This window comes from Topomyia yanbarensis, chromosome 2 (genome assembly GCF_030247195.1).
Source record: "Topomyia yanbarensis strain Yona2022 chromosome 2, ASM3024719v1, whole genome shotgun sequence".
NCBI classification, from domain to species: domain Eukaryota; kingdom Metazoa; phylum Arthropoda; class Insecta; order Diptera; family Culicidae; genus Topomyia; species Topomyia yanbarensis.
In genome coordinates, this window is record NC_080671.1 from 346,610,045 (window position 1) to 346,634,607 (window position 24,563).

At 38.2% G+C, this 24,563-nt stretch overlaps 1 protein-coding gene across 6 annotated transcripts in view; it reads left to right on the plus strand.

Moving 5' to 3' along the window:
- LOC131684162 (trithorax group protein osa) overlaps positions 1 to 24,563 on the plus strand; it is a 513,311-nt gene that overhangs the window by 176,811 nt on the left and 311,937 nt on the right. The gene's annotated exons all lie outside the window — the stretch shown is intronic.

Here is a 24,563-nt window from a genome sequence, read left to right on the forward strand (position 1 = left end):
AATTCTGAACGGTTTGCGGCCCCACCTCGTGTACCTAGTCATTGCCTAATTATAACCTAATAAATGTCTGCTTCTTATGCAACGTAGTTGATCGGAAACTAGAGAATCATTTTTAGGGTAATATATCTTGAAAACCCAAGTGGCACTGCTGGAAAAGTTGTCAGCCCGCATAAATTGCATAAATTTTATTATAGTACATTATCATCCCATTTAAATGATTTAGGGGAACTGACAAATGTCTTGAAAATGATCGACACGTCGGGTTCTAATTTCAATAAAAAAATCAGAATTTTTTTTTTGAGCGTGGAAATATTTTTTTAAATCCCATAGCGGAAAAAAATTGTTTTTACGATGACACCAGATCTCGACGTTTCATGCATTGCTAAGACATTAGTTATCAAAACTACGAATTCGATTGCAGAAATTTCAAAGGATTTTTCTTTGGTGATCTTTCACATGTGAAAACGTAAATACCTAATTTTAAAATGAATTAAAAATATCGAGCAAAGTCAAACAGATTTCATAGGAAACTATGCACATGATGATTCTTAAAGCATTGAAAGATGAATATACAAAAACGAGGTGAATTTTAACAAAGTCACTCATAAAGTTGAGTAGGTTTGTGGCTACGTGATATTCTCTCAGTTTCGTTTTTGCAATCGTCAAATAATGTTGTAAAAATAAAAAAAAAATTAATCAAAAGTAGCAGCTTTGCACAAACATGCGCAACATCCAACATCAACCTACGATGTTGAATTTATGGATCGACGCGAACTAATCGGTTTCAAAAGCTCCAAAACTGGTTATTGCCCGAAAGCCAGGATCAAGGATGAACCAAAACACAGTTGCGAAACGGGGCTAACGCGTACGAACTTAAGAAATATTACGCAGAACATTGCAGAGGGCTTTACAAAGGACTGTTCTCGCCATTACTATATTGTAGACTGATTTTATTTCTATTATTTATTGAAGTGCCATTTTAAGGCCAGTGTCATAATCACCTTCTTTCGAAACCAAAAAAAAAAAAATACAATTCACAATTCATCTAGACAATTAGATGATTTAAGTGTGGTTTGGCAAGCGATTTGTAGTCGAAAAAAAAAACATTTTTTTTGACATTTTACAGTTCGACGAAAATTAATATAAATGAATAAAAGCTGTAATTATGGAGTCTCCGTCGGATGTGTACCAAATTTTCTATTGCCCCTGAAGGTCTTCTTTCGCGTCTGGAAACATATGTCTGTTCGCCTACTGCATCTTGGGTCGTCTTAGGACTGCGCGGGGCCCCTGGGCACTAGTAAGCTAAGGGACCCCAATAATTGAACATAGTACAGCTGTAGAGCAAGATGATCAAAAAATGATTCCCAGCATTACGGAATCATTTCTACTCCATGCCACCCTGCAACTCTTTTCCAAATTTGAGTCAAATCAGTCAACCGTGTTGAAATTATTTACAAAAAAGAGGGACTCAAAATAAATTGAAAACAAAGAGATTTTAAGATTTTCACAACCAGGCATCGTTGCTGATGTCCAAATGGCCTAACACACTATATGCGGTGATGGAAATTCGAACTCAGGTGTGCTGCGTACAGTGTAATAGACTTAGCAACTACGCTATAGTCTTCCAAGACGCTGTAATCTGACCATCATAGCTGTACGAGTTGTTTGAGGATTGAGAATACCTCCATCAAGAATAAGGAATGCTGGGTTACGTCCATTATTGGAATGTTGTCCAGAGTAGCAAAAATTTCACCGTGCATATTCCATAATGTGTAACTATGAACGAAGCACACTGATGTTTTTGATTCCCTAAATACTTGATGTAGTTTGCACATGTCCATTTACATTGCTTCGTTTAGTGTTGTTCTTTAGCTTCTTGATGTTCTTGATATAATGAAACTAAACAGAGGCTTACGACTTTGGAAAAAGCCACATTTTTCCTTTCAATCAACTTCACTTTCAGGTGGCCGAATATGGGAACCTTCGAAATTAATCGATATTATTTTGAGTCCAAGCGCACGTATCGCCTTGAATTGGATATTTTTGTTCGCATTCCCTTCTGCCAGAATACGGTGCTTTGAAATATATTTTTTGCACGAATTGTTGATGAGGTAGATATTTGTTAAATATTCCGAGAGAGGTTTTGTGTATTCATTTATTGTGACCGGTTCGGGGAAAGCGTAGAAAGCGAACTGGTGCAATAACCGTAATAACAGTATCCCTATTCAACAAACTGACGCTTCCATGTGGATTTGTCCATTGACAGACTCAGATTGGACGACGCACATGAATATTTTGCCACATCCGCAGATCGCTTGCCAAACAAGGTTTTCTGGTTGATTGGCTAAGGTCCGGCGTCTTCCAAACTTTGTATACGGGGTGCATCAAACGTTTCATTATTGTTAAAATTAAATTGAAACTAATCAAAATATTGGATTGACGTTTGAATTGGTTCAATAGTCATGTAGTGCCTCATTTCCTGTCGCTCCGATGCTCTTTAAACATCTTGATCATCTGGTATACAGTGCAATGTGCGATTCCGACCTGCTACTGATCCATTGTTACCCACACGCTAAAAGTTATGAACAATGAAGTGCAACTTGTCTTTGGAAAATTGTTTATAGAATGATTTTAGATTCATCCTAACTGCAGGGCCCCCAAAATCGCGGGGCCTCTGCCCCTGGCCCAGTGTGCCCCTGCGTAAAGACGGTACTGATCATTTACGTTGTTCATGTTAAACGTCGTCATCGTTAGCTGTGTTGGTACTCACGCTCAGATGTTCTTTCTTGCCTTTTGAAGGTACAAAACACCAGCCTAAACCCGCCGTCATAACGATATTAACTTCATCAGTGCACAGTGGCTCAGAATGTAAATATAGCAGGATTTTTTTTCTTATTGCTAAACTCGGCCTTATAATATGATTAGGAATGTTGTTGTACCTTGCAAGGCCCTTCTTTTCTTTTTAACAGAAGCTAGGGTAGTTTTAATTTTAGCAAGATCTAAAATTGAAATTTTTAATAGCTCGAGATAGAGCTTGACTATCTTCAATAGAATTGTAAAACAACACATTTTAGACAAATTTCCTGAAGGTACGCAAGCTCTATCTGTAATACTTTCTATTGCACGAGAAATCCAAATGTAAGCTTTAAAGTGTTTCTGATAAAAAGGTTTTATTTACAAAACCTTTTTAGTTTTTATTTTACACAAAAGTAACCTTTGGATAACTTGATGATTATTTTTGGACACATAGTTTGTTGTTATACACAAACTACTAAACTACAGAGATTCGAGTGTGTATCTTCGTCGCGAGCGGTTGACTCTTGTAGAGCTCTCTTCGAGTCGGTTAATTTTCATTATTTTCGGCGCAGTTTTCTGCCTCCCGGTTATCGAAACTGTCAATAAGGGTGCAATTTAACAATTGTACAAGGTGAAGTGGCTTATAAAAGCATTTTCGGCATATTTTTGAGTGACGCGAGTGGTGACAGTTTATGAAAATCGAATTCCGGCAAATGAAAAAAAAATTTTTCCTCGCATTACGGGCCGTCGATTCCCGATGCAAGGATAATAAAAGTGCACAGAAAACATCTAGAAACACAGTGTATATTCTAAAAATAGTGAAAAATGGTTTTTCAGAGAAAAAAATTCAATCCGAAAAGTGAAAAAAGATACGGCAATAAGAAAAATTAGCATATTCAAATAATTGGTGTTTCACCAGCGACTAGCGACTACCAGGTGTCGCCCAAAAATTCTTCGCCCAAAAACTGGGTGGCAAACCAGCCAGTCAGTGCTCAGCTAATTTCGTCCGCGTCCCTTGTCACCTATTTTTTATTGGGTGATTCATAGGCGTCATTCATCTTTGGAGCCGCCTTGGATATTCAATTTTTTTTTACTTTCTTATTTTTTTGCGAATGAGTAGAGGTTTTGATTCTTTAATATTCGGGATTGCAGATATTTTGTCGCATGTAAATTTTGGGTGTTCGTTGATATGATGGCATTGTAAGGGAACACGTGTCTGCTGGTCGGCAAACTTTTCTTTGGACTGAGCAAACTAATTTCTATGTTTCTTTAGGGTTTGTTTTACCAACGGGGGAACTGATCCAAAGAGCATTTAATGAGCTTAGGGAAAACACATGGCCTTATTTGAGTGGAATGATGACTTCAATCATGTATGAGGTTTGAGAATTGACAATTCGCGAGAGGAATCGGGGACCGGTAAGCAATTACCTTCAGTTATGTCAGCACGAAGAATTAGTGTTTTGCTGTCATGTTCATTGGTTACCTTTCAATTCTATTTCATGCCTCCACGCGAGTCTAAGACTATTAATGGCATTTGGTCCTTAGACCGGCAACGACTGGGTGCTATCAGCCTTCCGCCAATAGTAGCAGAATGAGAGGGTGCGAACAGATCTAGCGGAGAAAACAATACCGTAAAAATGAATAGTTGTTGGGAAATCAGCTCCAATAAGACTTTAATTTGACTAGTATCGATGATCGCGGGTCAATACGTACTGAAAATTCGCCGCGTCTGTTTTAATGAATCTAATTTCAAGTTCCGATATTGGTGGCAAGCCCGTGCATCAGGTTAACGATCCTCTGTATTTCCCTTTAATGTTCGATATAATCGTTCGTATACGTGTATTTCGCAAACAATCCGCTATTAGAAATAGGAAATACTTTCGTTGATTTATAACATCTCGAGCTATCATAACTCTTTGTGTGTATAACGTGTTTTCACTCGGTAGTTTGCAACCCAAAAAATATATTGTGGAGAAGGTATAGCGAAATTAGTCTAAATAATGTCGCAATAAATAGTGATCCGGCCTATTATGTAGATAAGATTAGCTTTTCTAGGCAATACTCCCACGATCGGCTGTGTGGAGTTGAAATTGCTTTTATTTAGAAAACATAGGATACTCTCGGTAGCCGGCTACCCAGAGTTTGAAAAGAACCAAAAACTAAACAAGATCTTCTTTTTCGAGCGATCGTGTTCTCGAAAACTTACTAAACTACTACCTAATAAACTATGTACAGGTCGCATCGCTTTGCATGGAGCGAATCCTAGAACACCAACTTCGCGACACCTATGGATGAGTCTGGATGAACCTTCTTTATAAGATTCCTCATTTTTTTCAAACGATCGCCGGGTAAAATCAGCACCGACACGATAGAAACCACGAAAAAAATCGTCGCGTGATTGAATATTATTAAGAAATATAAGCAGTGCTCCTTATAGCCCGCTTTCCGGAGTTCAAGTTGCTTATTTTGCTAATCGTATTAATACAACAAATGATAAATTTCCCAAATTCTCGGCAGCCGGCTGCCCAGATCAATTATTACATGATAACGCTATTGGCACACTTACTAACAACTCTCCCATTCCCGTAATACATGTGGAGATGCAGAGGATTCCTCGGTCTCTAGTAGCAACATGTATCGGACTAACATTCCTTCCTTTCCCAGAAGATCTGCATTCGGACGTGGCCGGCGTCGGTATTGATCAGCATGCAGGGATCAGAATAGATTGTACAATGTGGCTCATCATGTTATTCCCAAACATGTCGTTCCAATGAACATTTTGCAACCTAATTTGGTTCTGGTCAATAACGGAGTAGCAACTACGGGCGATCTCTTATGTTTATGCTTATGCCTATGAGAGCTTTTACATAAAACATATAAGTTTTTCAAATATCATTTTTTTCTATTGGGGCACCTAACATTAAATACCATTGCTGCAATTTGAAACATTCTACATTGTAGTATAGGTAACCAGAAAATGGCGATATTTTTTATATCTTGCAATATTTACTATTTGCATTATTTACTCAAAAAATAGTTTATTTTTAGAAGAACGTATATGTAACTTTCTAACGAAAGAAGCTAGGGACTCAGCGTATTCAAACAAACTATTCTCCTTTAAAATATCTAAAAGTATTTCTAAAGTCATCTCAACGAAATAACAAAACTGCAAAAGTTCCAAATTAGTCCATCTTTTATTTGAAGAAACACCCTAATTTTTTCATAAATTTCTTATAGAAAGAAAGTACAAGACATAAGGCTCCAGTGTCTTCGACGAAGTTTTTAAAAATTTGATTCCCTTCAGTTTTGTGAAAGATTGCGAAACTCTATCTCGAACCATTAAGAAGTTAATTTTTTGATTTTAATAAATTTAGAGCCACCCTACTCACTATTGAAAATAATAGAAAGTCTTGTAATGTGCCAAATTATATTGTGAGAACGAAACTTTGTATTTTATATTGTTCACCAGGCAAATAATTGAAATATACTACCAAGGGTCATGAAAAACCAAATCAATTTCATGGATTTTAAAAAAATCGTAATCGCCATTTATTGTTCAATTATACCTCAAATTGTGACCTCATATGTAGTTGAAAAAGAATTATCTTTCGCTTGCCCTAATCAGTTATTTTGGTATTCCAAAAAAATCTATTTTTGCGAAAAAAAATGCTCATAATTCCTCAACGATAATAGTTAGATATGTGGAGCCACGTAATATATTATTCGCCCTAAAACATCCTAAAATTCTGTCAAGACTACATCAGTTTTAAATCAATTCCGTAAAAATTATAACCATAAATAAGTTTTTCTAAGAAATACCTTGTATGTGGATTTTTGATTTCTTGTAAAATAAGAAACATGACAGAGCTCATATGTCCCCAGGAAACGTTTTTAAAATATGTCGTTCTACGACAGACCATTCATAAATTACGTAACGCTTTTAGGGAGGGAGGGGGCGTAACAAAAAATGTGACATATTGTGACATATTGGGAGGGAGAGTAAGCTAGAACATTACATGACATGTTTTTACTGAAGAAAAGAAAAAAATTGACGAATTTGTTGCGTAGTAGTGGAGGCAGGGGTAAAGAAATTTGTTACATGGGAGGGGGGCAATTTTTGCGTTATGTAATTTATGAATGGTTCCCTAGAATGGTACAGTTAATTTTTTGATCTTGGTAACTGTTGTTTAACAAAATCAAGAGGCTCACAAACTACGAAAACTTTTGCAAAGTCATAATAAGGCTAAGTTGTTTAGTTTTTGTAGCAACTTAAAATTCCTATTGAATTAGCATTCTGGACCACTGTGCAGAGGTGGTATTGGCAGTTTGTTTTGAGATACTAGGTGCTACTTTTGCAGTTGTTGTTATGACCTCTGAACAGTGACCACAAATTTGGTAAGCATATGTGGTTCACGTGATGGAACTGAAGACTATGTTTTGGAGTGATTTGCCGTAAATGTGTAGCAGGTCGGTAGTGATGCATTCTTCTCAATCTTCCGTGCAAAGTTTTTTATGGATTACAGTACTTGTACATAGGAATCTGCCCTTCATGTGTGCATAGCGTAATTTGTTCAGTTTTAGTTCAATGAGTTATAAATTGTATACTCAAGTTCATTCGACCCGCATCATCTCTACAATAATACCGTCAGCTAGAACTTTATCCAAGTAACAGATGTAACGGATTCTACTTCTTCGTATTGCGATATGTATTTTACAATTCGCTCAGGGGGGGGGTATGAGTAGGGGGTGCGAAGTGCTAAGTCATACAGTCTTACTTCTAAATATTTCTATATTTTCTAAATTACTGGGATCTCTGCTTCTGGCTCACTGACAGTTAGCTTAGCTTAGGTAATTTCTGATTCTGGTTCACTGACGCTCACATAAACTTCGCTTTGGCGATTTTTGTCATCTACCATGGATCGGAAGATTCGAGAAAGTGACAAAGGTCCACTCCGGGGCACTTTTTTCTCCAGGATGGTTAACTCGATTGTCACAACCGTAAATTAAAATGCTATGTATAGTATTCTTATCAACTGCTGTCGAATTTCATTTGGATCAGAGTTCTGGTTCCGGAGCTTTGAGTTAAAAAGTGCGGTTGCACATGAAATTCCTTGAAGATTTTCGCCTTTCCCGTATAAAGAAAGGCTTTGCAATTAATCCAAAGGTCGACTTTTCAATCGAAGCCTAGGTTCGTGTCCCATTCGATTGAGTTCATCGAGATCGGAAAATGTCTGCATGTGTATGTATGTACGTGTTATTCAAACTCACAAAAGTGTCTCAGAGATTACTGAACTGATTTGCATTTGCACTCGGTTTCAAATTAACAGTATAACGCAATACAGATTGAAATGGGTACAACGTTACTTGGTTCGCGGGTCTAGATCTCTAATGGCTAATCAAAGGAGCTTTGACCACATTGGTCAATTGTGATGGTTCTTAATGCCCGCAGGGATCTTCACATGTTCCTAAGTTAATGTCACACCTATTTCTAAGTAAATTGTTAACCAATTTTTGCAAACTTGGTTTCAAATGAAAAATTTAATGTTCCAATTGACTGCTATTGAACGTCATTCAGATCAGACTTTTCCTTCCGGAGTACAATTATATGAATATCAAATTACTTCGATTTCCTCTGAATCACTGATGACAAAAAAAAGACACGGACCGTGGAGGTTGGCCAGCTGTGTGTGCAACATACCGTAGCTTGCCGTATTATTATACTTCATCAGAAAAAAAATTCGTCAACACACAACACACGTCTATTACTTGACAGCTTAGTCGATTTAGCTTCCTTGTTGAGAATATTCACTAGAACCAACTAAGATCTAAGCACCAATTTTATTGTTATTGTTGTCCGAAAATCAACAGTATAAAGATCAATTACGACAACCTTTAGGTAAATAGTTCTTATTGTAGTCGATATTCGTAATATCAATTAGTTATCATTTTTCTTCGAGTCCTTGTTCTCGTGCTTAACCTTAATCAAAGCTCGTCGTCGTAATTTTGATGTAATAGAATCCTTTCATATACTTATTCGCATTCATCATTGCAGAACCAACCACCAAGAACAATCCTTTGATGCAACATGTTGTTGTTGTTTTTGTTATCGTTGATATAGGGTTTGCTGCTTTCGGTGACCTTGACACAGACCCAGTTTCATGACGTTCCTCTTTGTGTACGACGAACGAAGCACGACTTTTGCTGCAACACCAGAAGAGCAGTCGTTGCCATCATCATCATCATCGGCGTCGTCGTCGTCGTCGTAGTCTTCGTCCTTTCTACCCATTTGTTACGATACAACCGCTTGGCGCTCGGTCTCCAGCAACCAAATCATCTGCTGAATGGCAGGCAGGCTGTGGATGAATGTTTATTTATTTATATTTATTCCATACGTATTTTCCCTTTTCTCCATCGCATCGCCATTATCGGCGCTTGTCGGTTACTTGCCGGGGTCTGGGCGGGAAATGGCAAGGGACGCCGCGATGGTACCATGCTCTTGCGAGTGAAGCCAACAACAACAACAACGTTTTCAGCCGATGATAACATCCGATGCAGTGCAGGCCGGCTGGGAGCAGTAAATTGGCCTCACGAGAAATAGCCGAAAAATACCACATCACTTCTCCGGGGTCAGGGCAGGCAGCCGACGAGGTTTGAAAATTACAACCTCCGAGGAAGATGGTTGGAAGAGGTGGAAACGTGTGTGTATCATTTTCCAGCCGAAAGTGACCACCGAGTGCTTCTATCCGTTCAGACACCGACGAAGGCCAGAATTAGAGGCCCGTTGAAATAATTTTGTTGTGTTAGGCAAACATGAAATGCCAAAAATTTGCACAAACTCACATGTTGAAAGGAGCGACCTAGAAAGAGGACCGTCTAGACTGGACTCGTTGGATGATGGAGGGGGTGAGGATGAATGGACGAATCTGGGTCGAGAGCAGGCAGCGGCAGCAGTAGTACCCGAATCGTATCGTCGTGCGTACCGAATAGTTCCTGTTTGTGCGTTCCGGTGGCTTACTTATCACCGGTTGAGTTGTAGCACACGAGAAGGCTTTAAATGTGAGCACTGATGCTATCATATACATAATAGACGTTTCCCGCTGTTTGTTGCCATTCATGGGTATGATTTAGAATTTCCAGGAACTTCCGGTTTGCATAATCGCATCAGCGTGCATCACATTCTTCTCCAATTGTTAGTATTTACCTTGGTGTAGGTGACAGGCGAATCAAGGTTAGTAATACACTTGATAAAAGTGAAAACTTTTCGTTTAAAGTTGCTACTTGTGCGATATTTCTATTATTTTAGACAATTCAGTGGAAAATTTTGATAAGCAATTTAGTTGAATTAAATCTGTTGGATTTAGAATTGCATTGCACAAATTTAGAAATAGTAAAACGGATACGCAATTACATTACTGCGGGCCAGTTTCATATCAGATGATATGAAGCTTCGTAATCGGATTCATAAAGCTCAGACGAATTTAAAAAAATTACCACAAATTTTACCGCAAATTCCATGTTTAAGTGGTCACAAAAAATCCCGAAGATTCCAGCTTGGAATACTGTGCAGTATCTACCAACCGAAATAGATTGATCTAACCTCATTTTACGACAGTAGACACCAACGCCGGCTCGACCCTCCAACAAAGAACCAGTGTAACAAACTACATATTCTTCAAGTTGTCAAAATTTCTTAAACAGTCACCCAAAATAGGTAAAAATGGACGATCCATTTTTCAGTAGTCCTTGCCATTGCAAAATCAAATCCTCATGGATCTCGCGAAAACAAATTTTTGATAAAAATATTACTACTTAAAGTTCTTAACCCGTTTGGCTTCAAACATTTATTGCGGGCGACAGCTTTGACCGATTTTAATGATTAAATCAGTCTAAAGTTCTGAACCCGAAGTAGGGTGAACTGTCTATTTTCATCCCATTAAGGAGAGTACCTCACTAATTCATTATATACTCGTTCTACAATAAATGGAATACGTAAAAATTGGCATCAACAGCTGTTAAGAACGTTCGTTGTTAAGAACCAATCTAATAACGCAAATGCCCTGAAAACGCTGCTCTTACCAACGGCTTCAATTGGATACGGTTATAATAGAAACATGGCGAAAATAGGCTCATTACCCTAGTAGCCAATATAATCCGCTTGCTTGCCTCGCTTCCAATCATTATCGTTTGCTAACGCGACGAAAGCTGCAGCAGCCATGTTGGTCCAGGCGGGTTCGCGGTAACGCTCCTTTTCACTCCTTTAATCCGTTGCTAGAAATCCGAAATTCGACGTGGAATAACATAGTAACAATTCGGCGGCATGTTATTAAGTACTAATTAGTAGTATATGGAGCTTTTTACGAATGAAAAAATAAACGGAAAAGAAACTATTCGGATCGAAACAAAAATCACGATGAGTCTGTATCTCTTCACGATTGCATTGCTGATTTAACCATTAAAATAGGTCAACTTTTTTATTTTAAATATAGAGGTTTTTATACACAAATGCGAGGAGTAACCAATCGCTTTCTAAATTCGTTCCTAACCGCAAAAGGAAATCAAAAAGTGCTGTGCTGAAAAAATAGCATATGACGAACCACTCTAATGGGAACATATGTTGATTGCTAAGCATTGCGTGTATCCAGTTCGCGATACATAAAAGTACTCTAATACTATGAACTTTTCGGCAAACTCACATTCTGGACGGACTTTTTATAGAATTGGTTTTCCAATTGTAATGAAATAGCAATCGTGATAGTGCGGAGATGCAACAGTGTTTTGTTTCACATACCAATTTAAACGCAATGCGCAAAACCGGGAAGCAATCAATCGCTCCTTAAATTTACACAGCCATTCGGGACCGGAGAAGGAACTCAAAAAGTCCTGGAAATGGTATATGACAAGCTACTGGAACGGGCACATATGTCGATTGCTCAGCACTGTGTATAACCAGTTCGTAATATATAAAAGTACTCAAATATCAGGACCTTATGCTGCTTCCAAAATGGATTCGAAAGACATGTCTGTTATTGACGAAATTGGGCTACATTGTTCGTAAGGATATTCCACGTTCAACAAGGTACAATTCATGAAAATTGAATGAAGAATAATAGAGATATATGCACGAGAAAATAATTTTTTTAATATGAATGATGAAAAGCCCAACTTCTCGTATTGGACAAAGGTCAAAAAGGTTTCGTTTGATTTCTGAGATTTTTTCACATTAGAAAAACTGCAAAATATGTAAGGTTTATTTCCTTTAAAAAGAGGTATAAATTGTGATTTTCTGATTGCTACTTCAAAAGTTATAGCATTTAATATATTTTTCCCTCAAATTTTCCCATAGTACCAATTTCCAAAATTTCAAGCGAAATGGGCGGGAGTCTGGAATTGTCCAAATGATGTGAAATTTGGCATCTGAGCTTACTTTGACATTTGTCACAATATGAGAGGGGGGGGGGGCTTTGAGAATTAAAAAAAAAATTGTGATGCCCTATTGTAGACATAGATTGTAGCTGATTAAACGTTTTACTGATTCGAGAAGGAGGTACACAGGCGTCACTAATACAAAACATCGGCTAAAGTAGTAAAAATGTAATTTTTTTTTTCGTTTTTTTTGCCTACATTTTTCGATTAAAGTGTTTTTCAAACCATACTCTAATGTGTACTCCGGAGAAAAAGCATTTTAAGCTTATAATTTTTGTATGTAAATATTTGAAATGGTGATATTTGACATGCAATTTTTTTCCAAAAAAGGATTTGTTTTAAACCAAATTTTGCGTATGAGGGCGCAATACCTGACTTCAAAGCTTGATTTTTAGTGTCTCGGATTCTTCTCGTCAGTATCTGCAACCAACTTGGAGCCGTTAGATGAGGCATAGTGCCAGGCGTTCGATTTTCAGACCAGAATACTATTATTGGATTCAACTTCCTCATCAGCGAACCAGAACTTGTGTTCACTACCGAGACATCACTCGAAACCAACCAGCTGTTTAGGCCTTCACACAAAACGTGCGACGTTTTAGCTGTAGTTTTTAACGCGCCAATTTGGTTCTGATTTGAATTTTTCTAACGGGTTCCAAATTAGTGTCAGTTACTGACGAGAAGAATCCGAGGCATTAAAAACCAAACTTTTGATTTTTGACTTATTTTTAAACATTCTAAATTGTTCTATAACAATAGTACAAAACCGATATTTGGTGCAGAATCGTGTTTTTACGAAAACCAACTTATATAATCAAAGGAGTCTAATTTTTAGTAGTTTATTTCTTTTAAGGGTATGAATTGAAAAAGGGCTAATCTCTCAATACTTTTAAAAATTCGATTTTGAAAAAATATCTTGTTGGGTAGTTCAGTTCAAAGAACTAGTTGTTTTTTGTTATCTTCTCCATATTCCCCCATTTTTTCGATCTTTCTCGTGAACTATCAATTCACAATTCTCAATGGGCGAATGAATCAAGAATTGATCAAAATAATCGACTCTTCAAAAACAATGAATGAACCGCGATTCTTTATTAAAGAACTGCGTCTCACTTAAAAAGTGACCAATTATTATGAATTCCAACAAGAACCGAATGAGTCAAATTGAAAGTTTGCCATGCTTATGAATCTTTAGAGCGAATGAAACAAAATGAATGACAACCGTTGCACACTGTTTGTCTACACGGAATAAAACATCAACAAAGCAGCTGATATACCCAACATAATCGTAAAATGTGTGCTTTAATCAACCGAAGGTGAAGCAAAGCCCTCTCATGGTTTCCAAATTGGCACAGCTACTGGAGCTAGATGGAGCACAACATCGCGTCTAAATGGGAAGTCTCGCCCAATCCAACGATTGCAGTTAAATTTTAGATTGTCAAATAATAGCAGAACTGTTTCTCACACTCACATGTGATCCAACTATTTGAAGGAAGGAAAGAAAATTAGTTTATCATACTCTTTTCGAAGTTATGCTAAAACGCCTATGTACCTTCAATGCTAACATTCTCTGTAACTGTATTCGAAAAACATAAAATGAATTGAGTCCATTATTGAAAATGGAACTATGACAGAACATTATTTCAAATATGTGTAACAGGCAAGCGTTTCTCAAACCGCTGGATTTTTTCTCGTTTTATCTTAAACAATCATTTTTCAAAGTACGAGTCGATTCATTTTAGTGACTGAATCGGATACGGTTCACTCTTCAAAGTGAAGCGGTTTGCCCATCTCTAATTCTCATACATGATTTAACAGCCCCAATTCCACTCAGACAAGACCATGCGTATTTCTCATGCATATTAAATGAACGACCGAAATTAAAAGTCGCAAAGACAGAACATGCTTCGTAAAACCCGCTTGGAATATATTAGAATTTAAAAACTGGATATTAACTTTAATTTTAAAAATCGGACCTTCAGGTTTAAAAACCTTCAGTATGAAAACTGGAAAACATATATCCGATTTTTACAAAGTAGTTTTCTTAGTCGACTTTTAACCTAAACATTACAATATACGGATGCTTCTGAGAACGATTTATTTATTTTTAACCGGTTTTCATACTGGAGGATCATCCTTGCCGAGTTCTACGGGTGAACATTTTTATGCGATTCTCATGCTAAGGGATCTCTCCGATTTTCAAGCTTGAAGTTTATTTCCGATTTTTATATTCTTATATATTTGAAACTGGTTATACGAAGCATGTTCTGTCCTTGCGGCTTTTATTTTCGGTCGTTCAAATGCTCTATGGATTAGTTCCCCAGTTGGTCAAATAACCACTAAATAAACGAAGAAATTCATTTGCTCAATTCGAAGAAATGTCAGTTCGATTGGCATCACTGGCGAATGGATGGTCCCTTACCAGGACATTAAATCAACATTTAAAATCACATTCGACAAAAAATTCGCAATATTGAAATAAATAAAATAAAAACTCCTGCTTATTTGATATAAAACAGAAAGGGAAAAATGAGTCACATAACCAAAACAAAGTTGAAGGATAGCACTGGTGACTAAAAATAGGACGCGGACGAAGGCAACAGATCACTGTCTGTTTGAAGTTCTATGAGGTAAAACTAAAATGATTTCATCTTTTCCCGGAGATTTATGCAGAGCAAAACATTCAAGCTCCCCATTCGATCGCTTCCATTGTAACAATGCTACATATTCCCAAGAATCGGAACTGTCTTAAAGTAACTCAGGGGTAGTTGCTGGTTATGTCACCGTAAAGATTACTGCATACTTCGTCTTCGTTAGGCGAGTATTCACCATTAGGGGGTGGGCGTAGCGTAATTGGTAAATCGATTGCCTTGTACGCAGCGCACCTGGGTTCGAGTCCCGACCCCGCACATAGGATTAGAAATTTTTCATAAGAGATTTTCCTAACCCGAAGAGGCGAATGACCTTAAGGTTAAAACCTCTATAATCGAAATTAAAAAAAATATTCACCATTGGCAATACTTTTAATTAAAGTTAAATAACATCTTTAATCTGATAGCCTCGTTGTGACTTGTACCATTGTTGTAAAAGGTTTTGAAATCTGAAATCACTTACCTCAAAGGATCGAAAAGCATTCCTGCGAGCTTTGCGTGCAGATTTACAAGCTCCGTCTGCGATTCCCATCTCTTCTGTAAACCTTTTTGAGTCCACCATGTTCGGTTTTTTACCAAGTGGTACGTCTAGAAGCACGCATAACTCGAGGCGAACAAACCTATTTATTTGCTGATACAATGAGTGAGTTTGTCTTATCCACAAGCACATCAATGTCATTTGGAGATTCAATCGTTAGCAAATACTAATAAAACCTAGGTACCTAGTCATCATGGACATGTTTATGAGCGGATAGTGATGGTTCGAGCCAGCTCGACAGCAATCAGTCAACTCATGCGTGATGCTGTCAGAGCAGAGAGTTACATCTAACAAATCTTCTCTGACAGATCGTGCCAATGTGAGTACTTTCTTTTATTGGGGAGAGTTGACTAAACAATAGATTTTACAAACGGTTTTAAGTTTTTTTTTGTATTTTTCGAGAGATTACGAATAAAAATTTTCATTTCAACAGATAGGGTGATGAACCCATTTTCGCCATGTTTCTATTATCATCCTACCCATTTGACGCCGTTAGTTTGAGCAATATCTGCCATCTTTGTTCAACGGCGAAACGCATATATCAAATGGTAGCGCAACAATTGGGGCATTCATTGTAGACATAGTAATTAATAAATTAGCGAGGTACTCTCCTTAGTATGGTGAAAATAGACACTTTATCCTATAAGAATTAAAATTGCATCACTCTGCTTCGAATAGTTCCGAAGATATGAATGCTTTTATGCTTCATAGTCATACTTCGAATCAGTGTGCAGTATATAGATTCCAGTGCATAGAAATCCTCGAAATCAGCAGTGTTTCGTTTCAAAAAGCTAAAACTTTAGCCTTTGTCGCAGTGATGCTGTCGGGAAAGCGAAGGTTACGGATTGAACTCACCCTTTCGATAAGACAGACTTGGAGGGTATCGTTGCAGCGCCAATTGAACGCTAGATTTTCAGATCATCAGCGTAAACTACTTTTCCAGACTTGTTGCGGGTGCAGAGATCGTTGATGGATACGATAAAGATAAGTGTCCTTAGGTGACTTCCTTGAGGACACCGGTTGGCGTTTTAAATACGCTTGAGCGCGTGGTGCGTTGATCAGAACACTAAACATTTAATCACCAGCACTTATTGTACAGAAACTAGAAGATACCTTGTCATAACCACGATTTGGGAAGAAACAAATGTCGACTGCGTCATTTGATACAGGTACCTTGTCGCAGATGCCTAGTATCCTTTACTGCAATCCGTCGAATGCCACGCAGACTCTAACCTAGCTTTATTCGGCTAAAGATAATAGGCTGGAATCAACTTGACCTTGGATTGAGGCTGACATTTTACGAAACGAGTTTTAATGCGTACTAGACTGCCCAGACAAAAAAAAAGATTTTGAAAACTCAATCGGCCCCGCTCCTGAATCGATTCCTAATCCCACCAGGAGTCTCTGCTCCAACTTTGAATCAAATCGGAAAAGTCTATCTACCGGATCAATATGTTTCAACTTTGCATGGGATTTTTCGACAATTTACATGGAGATAGATCACGAAGTTGCATTTCCGCCGCTAGGTGGCACTGTATGTATCAGTTTATCGCTGCAAAAAATAATGTTCGTGAAAGTTGACTACTGATTCACTACCACATGCTGTTAGCCCCCATACAAAACTAACTCAGATATCATTTCACGGAAAGTTTAATAACTTCCTCCAAGATTGTATTGATTTGTCGTCTTCGACAAAGTTGTAGACAATAAAATTATCTCTTATTTTTTACTTGTGGTGATAAACGGATGTATACAGTGCCATCTAGTGCTGAAAATGCAAGTTAGGGGACCTTCTTCAAGTAAATTGTCAAAATATCCCATACAAACTTCGAACATGTTGGTGCGGTATTTGGAGCAGACACTCTTGGTGGGACTAAGAATCAACTCAGGGGTTTCATTTGTCCCCACAGCAAAACACTGATTGCACCCAGTAGACGTCTGTCTACGGATCGCGTCTATAATTCGTTTTTGATATTTCCTGAAAGAAAGGAATGCAGGAATTGAACCTAAAAAATGTGAAAATCATTGTTTTTACATCTGGAATAATTTCCACACTACACTAGAAAACTCAAACAATTTTTATATAGTACTTTATATAACATGAAGCAACTCGTAAACTAAAAATTGTAGCCGAAAAGCCACGAAAGATGACTGAACGAACACAGATCGTAGCATAATTACGAAGAAATATTCTCGGAGTATGTAATTATGGATCTTGACATCTTTCCAATCACAATTTGATGCTGAATTTCACAATCCCGGCCAAAAGATGTTTCTGACATATTAACAACTAATGGTCTGACAAAAGATTTGCAGCAGTGGACAAAATCCCACAAGAGACTGTGAACAAAGTAGATTGAACAAATTTCACGTGGGAATGTCTCATTCCATCAAAAATAAGTAGCCCTTCCAACTATACCCAATTCCGTTGATTGACAAAGTGCATTTAAATATATAAAAAAATATAATTTAGCATTGTAACCCAAAATACAGCAAATTACCGTAGTTGTCATAACCAGCAGCTTTTTCAACAGATGATAGATAATGACGAGAATTTCAAAGCAACGCAGCTAAACCTTCACAACCTTCGAACAAATCACCTTGTAGGGTACTCCCGCCTAATCATATGTAGCTTGTAACCAAGAGCATATTGTATCATGCAACCGAAAACCCCTCTAATAGTCACATGGATCACATAAATGAACCGGAAAACGCCAGAGCACACGAAAAAGATGAGCTATGAATTAATAATCGTTTGCCTAACCCCATACGTCATAAGCAGTCCCGAAGAAAGAAACGCCGGCGAATACCGGATAAAAAACGCATATATTTCCCAGACGAAATAACACATTTTTCTTCGAAAATGCCAGAAACACCACCAACCACCTCTTTCTCTCTCTCACCTTTCCTGTTGACAAATGCGCACAGTTGGTCGCAGGCGGAAATTTTTGCTACAAAAAAAGAAATCCCCTCCCCAACGAACGGAGGAATGTTTTCGACTATCTGTCCTTTCTGTTGTCACTGCCAAAACGGAAGCAAAATCACAGTAGTACGATATGTAGTGTTCGCCAGTAGTAGGTACAGCTGAAGGAGCACCGGAACGCAACTTCAGATTCGAACAGATTCACCTTCAAGGTTCATTGCTTTGTGTGCCAGGCAGGCAGGCAGGCAAGCAAGCAAGCAAGTACACAGGACGTCGTCTTACGGTAGAAGAAAGAGAAACTTGCTGTTTTTCCAGCACCAAGAACAGCTACGAAAGGAAATCCTTCCCCTGTCTTGGCCCATCCTTGCCATACCGGTCGATGCCGCCATTCGAATACTGTTTTCAGAGTGGGTGGTTACAGAATGGGTGGAAAACATTTCCTCCTCATCACCAGAAGCTGTGTCGACGTTTTATATAAGACTTGTGTGGGTGAGTGGGTGGACGGTACCGGTAAGGTTTTCTCCATCGGCAGAGGCAAAAAGAGCTTTTCGCCTGCTGGGCGTTAGTGGGTGGTTCGGTTCCAAAGTTGGAGAAGATTAAACTTTTTCCTTAGTAGCTGTGTCGAGTTAGTAGTATTACGTAGGCAGTCAGTCACACACACATACATAGCGGTGCTGGCGTACAAGACTTGCACCACTACCAGGCAGAGTATAGAGTGCCAAGATGGCAAGGAACGTTTGAACCAGAAGAAAATCGCCCTCAATGGTAAAATGAACTGACGACGTGGCAGTCAGTGACAAAGAAGAGTTTTCCGAGAAAACTGGAATAATAACATCAGGTGGCAGTGCGAGCCTCACTTGACACTGGGATGTTTGTTCGGAAAATTTTGTCTCGATTTTGTGGAAAGCAAAGGATGAGGGGGGGGGGACCGGGCATCGTCACTGTAGGTTTAATTCGCTGTTCAGTTCTACTATATAGATAGCGATAGTGAATAACAGCGGGAGTTGCTTCAGAGGTCAAAGCTGTTAGCTTCGATGGAATAGGGTTGTAGAGATTGGAACTGTTCCGAGCTCCAGATAAATCTAAGCATATTTGCAGAATTTATATGTATTATTCGGAACATTTGATTGACAAAGTTTCACCCAGGCAAGCTTCCGAGTTATGGGATTAATGTTGCAGCATATTTTAATTGGATGTACATTTCTGGTCGGAATCAACTCAGACTCTAGGTTCACGATAAATGTGGACCTACTGAAAATTCAACGAAGATCTATCCGCAAATCTTCGTGAGTAATCATCTTCGATTCCGATGAAATTTTACACATTAAACTATCTGAGAAAGAGTTACATCGAATGATACCTTCCGCACGAAATCATATATACTGAAAGGAAGGTTGTGACCTTTTCACAAAAATAAAAAATTAAATTACAAAAGACCCATTTTTTAATTTTTTTTCATCTTTTGTCAATAAAAACTTAAAACGACAGAAAATATTCTATATGTAATTAGCATTATGTAGATTACCAGTAGAAAGTTTTTATAACAATAACTCATTTTTAAATTTCATACAAATTGAAGACAAAACTATAATTCTATTATGAAACATAATACTAAATATCCCCTCCCCTAGGCTGGCGGGATTGACGGCATTGCAAACATCATCAAGCATATTTTGCGCATCAGTTTTAAAGAACCTCTTACAGATAATTGCTTTAAGGAGGGGTAGGCGTAGCGTAGTTGGTAAATCGAATACCTTGTACGCAGCGCACCTGGGTGTTCGAGTCCCGACCACGCACATAGGGTTAGAAATTTTTCATAAGAGATTTTTCTAACCCGAACTGGCGAATGAGCTTAAGGTTAAAATATCTATAATCGAAAAAAAAATTAAAGAAACTGTTTTAAGATGTAACCATTACGTCTCGTTAGTGGTGCTTCGAGGAGACCGAGAGGGCTATCGGCTTTTTTAATGTTACTCTGCACCAGCACAAACTTAGGGCCTACCATTAGAGAAGTGTGAAAGTAGAAGCCTATTGGTGTTAATGTAGTAATAACTGTAGTTTTTAGTGCTAGTGTACAATTATTATGTTCTAGTCGTATGTCTATCTGTGCATGTTTTCATCTGGGTACTTCTGATAGCTATGTCGGTAAATGTATGCAAAACTGGCATATATAATAGAACAGTGGGTAATTTATTGACCCGCGTGCAATTTTTTCCTTCCTAGGATTCGTTGGCCCTTTTTTGTGTTCTATTCTAGCATTCGATTTGATTCATTCGGGAAGATCGGATTGGGTAAATTAAAGAACGAAAAAAAAGTTCGTCGCAAGTGAATCATCCATTCTCGGCCAGCACAGTATGACTAAAATCCTATTAGAATGCAGCTGTCGGAAATCGTAAATAAATGTCATTTGCTGGCATTTAGACGAGTTCAAATAGTTTGATTGCATGTTACATGTGTTCTTTTCTTCTACTTCATAAGCCAGCTTTTATTGTACTTCTATTAGTTTGCTTTTTAACAACTCGTGTATATCAAAATTAATGTAGTTCATTTTATACTCGTCTACTCAATCTCTTCGCATCCTATTTATCTTTATTCGCCATGTAAATTTTCCTTTTTTGCTATATATTAAATTTGCTTCATACTAACACTTACTAACACAATCATGCATATTCTCTCATATATACCGAAGAACCGTTTTTATTAGCCCCTTTGGTGTATTTTTTGGTGATAAAATGAGGACAACGACAACATATTTATTTATTTCCTTTAGTAAACCGAAGTTGTTAAAATATTCAACATTATTATGTAGACACAGCCTCACAACCCTGGCTGGCTGACGAAATCGGTTCGAAAAGCTGACAAAATTGGGGACTGATAAAAACGGGTTTCCACTGCATACTCACAATCTCTCTTATTCCAAACATATAAACGCTCGTGGCCTTCGCGATGACACAAATCTAGTCACACAAAGGAAAGCAATTTCAATCATCCACACATGCGCCCGCAAACTCACCAGCATTAACCCATTCATGCCCATGTTGTTTGTGGACAACAACGTTTTTAAACAGCTATAACTTTTGATTGAGGCGAGATTTGCTCACAAAAACAAGTAAGGCTCATTAATATGATTATTGCCTTTAATTTGAGTATTAACAGTTACAAGGATCAGCTCTAGAGCTGAAGTTATTGCAATTAGTCTGATTGGATTCCGATGGAGCAGTGCTGCCAGGGATAGTTTACGTTAACGACGAAAAATGATTTTTTCATATATCTTCGTTATGGTGCAACATTATTGAAAACTGATAAAACTTATCAATTTAGACTGTCGTTGGCTACGTTTTCTACCTAATTGGACTATTGCAATTATTCTAGAAGAATTGCATTGAGCATTAGAAGGTAAAAATTGACCAGCTTCTAGCACTGCCATGGAAGAACCTATCTTTATGAAAATAGGCTTTTCGTGTTTCTTTACCCAACCGTTTTCAAGGAAAAATAGTTTTGAAACCCTACATGCACTAGAAAAAAGTTGGGCATGAAAGGGTTAAACACCCCGGTAATCGGTGATTTACAGACGTGGTTTCAAGCATTAAACCACCGTTCGCGCGATTATGAATTGGTCATGTCATAAAGTCCCTACTCTCTGTTCTAGAACACTTTCAATTGGACCAATCAAGAAAATGTCGCTCGTATTTACTAGACAACACATTCCATGGCGACACGACCCTAGTGATATGGGGAGACCCACTCTCTTCTAGGATTCAGCAGTTTAACATACAAACGCTTGAGATCTACTCAGGCGCTTTGTCTTTTCATTTTGGATCAAAGTTTTCAGGAGTGCGACCTCCAGTAGAAATATGAATGCCGAATAGGCATTTTAATAATTATTATTCCGCGGGGCGTTACATAACAGGATAAAGCCGCGTGGAATATATAATACAATATGGTCGGGGTTAAGTTAGACCGGACTAAGTAACAAATTATTGATTTCGAGAAAAGTTTAAAATTTGAATCGCAGCATTCGTTACATGATAAACGGAAAATACTTTTTGCCATAATTCTTGCTTTTTGTTACATATTTAAAATCTGGCAAAAGTCGAATGTAACTGAAGAAATTCTGTATCCAATACTACGAATATCTCATTTTTTGAAGTTTTGCGACTTAGTCTGGTCTGACTTAACACCGACCATATGATCTTAGCATTATGTACGAAAGTCGCTCGCGATCAATTTCCGATAATTCGAAACGAGCAATTCGAACAGCCGGCCATTGGGAGTATTGCTTCTTATTAACACTTCAATGATTATTTCCAAAGTTGGCAGTACAAAGCAAACGTACAAAAAGTATAAAAGATACCCCAAATGAGTATGAAAATTCACTGCGAAATGTTAATGACAAGTAGGCATCCCCACTCTCCCTATCAGACACGTTTCCATAATTGGATTGAATTCCAAGTTGCAAACGACATGTTTATTATGCGTAATATTTAACACAACACAATGACAATGGCTTTTGATCCATAGGCGGCCCAGAATAATGGGAGAAGAGCAATACTGGCAAAAACCGACTATGTGTACCATATGAGCGGTTCAAACTGGAAAGAGTGACGCAGAGTACTGCACTAGATGATTTTGAAGAAAGGACCAGGAGTGCGATTTCACGAAGTTTTAGCTTCCGATAACCCTACATTTTTTGACAGAGTGAAGTTCTGGAGTGTTGAAATGTTTACCACTGTTTAGGAAAGCAAAAGTAGTACAAAGCTAGTGTCAGACCTTCATGAGTTCTCAAGAAGTCACTTTTGGAGGTATTTGTCAATGTAGATTTGTCGGTGAACAGTTCCAGATTTAATAAAAAAAAGCTGGCTTATTTTGATACATCCACAGATCGCTTGCCGCACAAAAACTTTTTGTGTAATTCGACTGCTTCATCTTAGGCCAATGCAAAAAATCCTACTTGAAAGTTTGCTTTTTTTAAATACGGTTTTTAAACCAAAGCTTTGAAAGTTATACCTTGGCGTGGAAGAGCCGGTATATTGATATATGCTGTTACTTAGTGCATAATTAGACTTCATCCTTTACGGCTATTCTACAACCGCCAGAAGAAATCTTAGCGTTGGCATGCAATCGGGAATAGCGAATCAGAAAATTCACTCAATATCGAATGGATAAATATCTTGACCTAGAAACTCCTAGCATATTGTTAGTCGCCTCTTTCCACATGGGAGCAGGGTCCCAGTGGTTCTATCGTTGTCTGAAATAGTGAAAAAAAAATTAGCCCGCCAGACACCACACGGCTTACTAAAACGCCCCGATGAATAGCACCAATAAACTTATAAACGTGGTCTCAAGCGGGAACCTACAAACGGCCATGATGGCGCGATAATGCATCGGTCATATCCGGAAATCTACCTTCGGTCTTAGCAACCTAGGTCCATGTCCTCAGATAGGCCAAAAAAATGACGCTCATATTTACTAGACAACACGTTCCACGGGGACTTAACCGGGAACTCTAGTGGTATGAGGAATCTTACACTTTTCTAACATTTGAACCATACACTGACAATTAAGTTACGGAAACATGGTCCGCGTACAATTATTTAAATATACACGCAAATATACGAATGACCACACGGTTTAAAATCGAATTTATGCACGTGAAGATAGATACACGCTAACACTCACAAAAAACACTAACATACAAACGCCCGAGTCCTTCGCGATCATCCACGCACAACTTCACTCGCGATCTCGTAAACAGGATATAACCCCGGTGACTAAGTGAACGTTCAGCACTTACAAACGCGGTCTCAAGCGTGAACCTACAAACGCTCGTATTCGCGCAATTATGAATCGATTACGTCCGGAAGTCTCTACTCTTTGCCCTAGCAGCCTAGGTCCATGCGTTCAGTTGGGTTCTCTTCTAGCATCTGAACCATGATTGAAAATTAAGTATTGCAGATTCACGATATGCGCGATCATCCAAGACCACTCGCGAATATACGAATGAACACGGTCATAGAATCGAATTTATACGCGTGCAGTTAAATATACTCTAGTACACGCGACAAACAAACACTCGCACGATCATACTTTAGCGCAAAAATGCTCGAGCCCTTTGCGATGATACTCGCGATTTCCTGCGCCCGGACTTATCTGAATCGTACAAATAATATCACATTAAGCGGCCCGTGCTTCGCTGCAATTGGCCTTGAGTAGTATTTAGTGAGTGACATTTCCTGTC